General features: G+C 41.5%; 1 long non-coding RNA gene across 1 annotated transcript; it reads right to left on the bottom strand.

Annotated features, from left to right (window-relative positions):
• Positions 1 to 495: 495 nt before the first annotated feature.
• Positions 496 to 2,705, bottom strand: LOC135364650 (uncharacterized). The gene is made up of 3 exons (XR_010412095.1): positions 2,435 to 2,705; positions 1,509 to 1,632; positions 496 to 1,004 (listed from the first exon to the last, which is right to left on the bottom strand). It is a non-coding gene; the product is annotated as an uncharacterized LOC135364650 (long non-coding RNA).
• Positions 2,706 to 4,270: the final 1,565 nt, after the last annotated feature.

Below are 4,270 nucleotides of genomic sequence, written 5' to 3' on the forward strand. Positions count from 1 at the left end.
AAGTGGGCTGAACTGCATTCCCCTGCTCCTCCCCACCCTCCCTGTTCTCCTACTTCCCTTCGCCACCCAGAGACGCTCTAACTTCCCGCCCTGGCCGCACCTTGCCACCACAAACCAGGCACCCCCACTCTGACAGAGCCTGAGCCTCTTTGGAAAGCCTTCCAGCGTGCATCCTTCTACATGCTTTTTATTTTTTTAATGGAAGTGGTAGTCATCATTAAACCATAAAACTGAAACCTTCATCGTCGGAAATTCTATTCCTAAATAAGTAATATAAAATAGCCATAATGCACCAAGTTAAATACCAACATTATCCATCTTTTTGGCTGCAAAGGTAAAAATATTAAATGCATTACTTCAGTGAGAAATGATTACTGGTAAGCCACCAGATATCTCATCTCCCTTGGAGTTATTTTTAGGCACTTAAGTTGATAAACGTGCACCTTGATGCCCTAAGGTTAAAAAAAAAAAAATCAGAATAAGAGTATAAGAGAGTTGTGATCCTAAATGTGATTTAACTGAAAACAGTGTCTCTTATAGAACACTTTTAAAAAGATGTATTCTAATGTTTGTACAATTAAAGTTTATTTCCCAGGTTTATAAAATTCCAATGCATTTCCGCAAAAGAAAAAAAAAGGCACCCTCTTCCCCTCCTCATGACAAAGCCCCAGCAGCAAGTCTTTATCACGTTGGACTAATCAGAGAGAAACCACCTGCAGGAATACTCCCCTTTCTGTTAGCTCCCAGCAGAACCTTCCAAATGATGATTAATCACTGAATAAACGGTGGAATTGACAACAGCATAATGACAAAAAGAGAGCAGAGAAGGGGCTCCGACAGTGGGTGCATGTGGTCCAGCCCAGTGGGTGGAAGGCCGAAGAAGATGGATGACCCCGTAAGCGCTTGACACTTGAGTATCTTGTCTTTTACTTGGCGGGCGGGGGGTACTGCTGCCAAATTCAACAAATAAGACAGCATGCATCCAGTGGACATGCTTCCTATTGCTGTCAGAAGCAAGGAGAAACATCTTAAAAATTAAACTAATGAGCTGAAATTGACATCCTAAGCTCACACAACAACAGAAATAAGAGATACAACAAATGACAGCCCAATCCATTATTGCGGAAGGCATTCGGAAGGTTTTACTGATTACAGCCTCAGATTACCCTACCCGTGTCCCTACTAATTTGAAAAGTGATGAATCACTAAGTTCAGACAGGGCTCAGAGAGTAAATTATACTACAGCAGTGATATCAAAAGCTCATATTTTCTACACTAAGGAATAAAACATGTTATGCCTAATAACAAACAGAAATGAGGCCTATTACCCACTCTCAGTTGACCAAGTCATTAGCAGTAAGAATGTTTCTCTAATTTTTCAATATTTCTTTTCCGGATATATACTCCCTGCCCCAAGGAATCCTGCTAGCCAAAGTTTATTAACATGAAGAAAAGATTTGTGGTAAATGAGATATTGGTTTGCAACTGGCTTAATGTTTTTCGGGTACCATCAAGTTCCAGGCCTTTCACGTTCAAATGAAAAAGGCAGTAAGTGGTCAGACCCATCATTTCCCAGACAACATCAATCCTGTGGTCTTCCTCATGATCCTCTTCACCTTTACCACTTCTTTTCTGTAAAACAGAACTTCAAATTCACCAAAAAGTTTCATGCATAGGCCCCAACTTACACAGGTGTGCCCACTGCAGTGCCCCTTCTATCCAGGGGATTCTGATACTTGCAATTCTGCCTTGTCTCATGGACACCAACCATATTAATTCATATCAACAGAAAGTATTTCACAGCATAACTATGACATCATGTCTCAAGATTTCCCAGTTTTGCTAGGTACATTTTTCCCGCATTATGTCTTGTTCCCTACCATGCCTAGAACAATGTTTTGCACATTGTATGTCCTCAGCAAACAAGTGACTTTCTTGTCTGGTTCCTTTTTCTAGACTCAACCAACAGGAGGTCCTATATGTGAGACCTTTGAGATCCTTCCCAAGGGGATTTCTTAGGCATGCATAAGTCACATTAAGACCTGAGTGAAACAATCACCTTGAAACTGTAGAAGAATCTAAGAATGAGTGACTATAGATGGACCTTGAAATAGTCAGGGAACAATCTCATTTCTTTCTACTTGTGGTATGGCTGCACTGGGGACTGATTTTTCCCACCAAAATCCAATCTCTGCCATCCTCCAATAGCTAGAGAGTTTAAAACCCAGATTCAGAACTTAGCTTCAGATTCAAACTCTATGGTCTGGTTTCAAGCCCCCATCCAAGCTGGCCTGCACTGCCTGCTTAGCCAGGCTCCCCCACCATCCCCACCTCCCTCAACTCCACCCTCCTCCCTCCCCACCCCAGCCCCCCGCTGCTCCCACCACACACACACATACATGCACACACACACACACACACACATACCACTCACCATGTTTACCTCGGCCTTTGTCTGCCTCTATAACAGGCCCGTTCTCCCCCTCCATTCCTATTCGGATGTTCTCATCCTTGTTGCACTCCACCGCCCTTCTCTGGAGCTCTTCTAAAATCTTACAGTCTTGCATCAGATGTTTGGGAGGCTGTACCAGCCAAGGCCAGGGTGACAGAGCAGGGACTTTGGGGTCATCAAGCCATTCCAAGTTATCCATTCACTCACTGTGTGACCTTGGGCAAGTTGCTTACACTTTGCAAGACTGTTCCTTCATCTGTGAAATGGGGGTAAAGAGATGTACCCAGAGCATTGTTGAAAAAAAAAAAAAAAGACGAAACAATGCGTGAGAAACGGCTGGCCCTGACACTGCAAAGATTGTGTCATTCATTTCCAAATCCTTGGGCCTGGCACATACTAGTAAATGTTTACTCAATATTCATTGAAAAGGGAGCAGACACGAAGAGGAGTAAAATACATACATGCATGAGTCAAAGTCTTTAACTCAGTAAAATATAACAGCTTTGGTTCTCTTTATCTTTTGTATTATCTTTTCTTCCATTTTTTAAAAAAATCCCCTATTTTCCATGTCTACCAAATATCATACATCATTCATTAATGAGCAGCAGAAACCAGACGTTTAAACTCTGATCCTAGTGTGGATTTCCAAATCCTCTTGGCTCCTCCTCCTGTGCCCTCCCACAGCTCCAGAGGGGAACTGAGGGAAACTTTGGGCCTGTATCTGACAAGTGGAAATTGGAGAAGCATAAGGCTCCCCCTGCTGAGCTCCTCCCTGCTGGGGAGATGGGAGGTTTAAAGTCAACAGAGGACACAGAGGTCCCCCTGAAGGCAACTAAAGGCAATAGGGACTTAAGGTCAAATAAGAACTAATTTATTGGGGGAAAACACCATAGAGATTACTAAGTCATTAGATAATCAATACTTATGTAGAGGACAACTCAAATGCATATGAAATGCAGGAAAATAAGAGAATAACACAGGATAGCTTTAATGTGATGGATGAGTGGGATTTTCAATTTCTTTGTTTTGTGTGTGTATGCGTGGTTTTGTTGGGGTTTTTTTGTCTGTTTTTGCTAACAACCATACTTTTTACTCACGACAATCTTCATTATATTTATTTAGTAACTGTAAAAAAGAACATACATTTATAATTTAAGTTCTTAGAGTAAAAGAGCAAAAAAAGAAAAAAATCCAAAAAAGATACCTATTTCTGAAGACTGTTCTGGGAGAAGCTCTTTGTCCCATCTCTCTCTGAAATTTTCACTTTTGGATTTCATATCCGAGAGCACACAAAAAATGATCATTTTCTAAACAAATTAAATCGCACAAAATGCACCTTTTGTTCCTAAACCAAGTAAGTTCCAATTTATAAATGGTGCTTTTAACAAGAGTAACAACAATAACAATTTACTATAGTTCTTTCACTCTCTTCTCTCCCTACCTTCAAAAACTAAATTTCTTTTCCCACTGTGATTTAATTTTTTTGATGAAGCTCAAATCTTGGGAGAAGCCAGACAGTTCAGCATGTCAAGTTTTGCCCCACTGATTATTAGCCCTCCTTAGATATTTGAATTTAGTCCCGCACATAGTATGTGCTCAATAAAATTTACTTCATTATACTCAAGTGTCCAGTGAAAAAAAAATGTTTCCCTTGACTCGCCACCCTGGCATTGGGCTGTCTGATGCTCTCTAGGCAAAGCTGCCTGTGTGCCATCTAGGAGCTGTCTAGGAGTAGACTAGCCTTCTCCCGGAGGGCCCACGCCTCCGGAATGTTCTTCCCCTCCTGATCGGACATGGGCTAGAGTCTGTGAAGCTGTC

The sequence above is a fragment of the Mirounga angustirostris genome, unplaced genomic scaffold (assembly GCF_029215605.1).
Source record: "Mirounga angustirostris isolate CCGP_5_RB_7025 unplaced genomic scaffold, mMirAng1.0.hap1 SCAF_6, whole genome shotgun sequence".
NCBI classification, from domain to species: Eukaryota; Metazoa; Chordata; class Mammalia; order Carnivora; family Phocidae; genus Mirounga; species Mirounga angustirostris.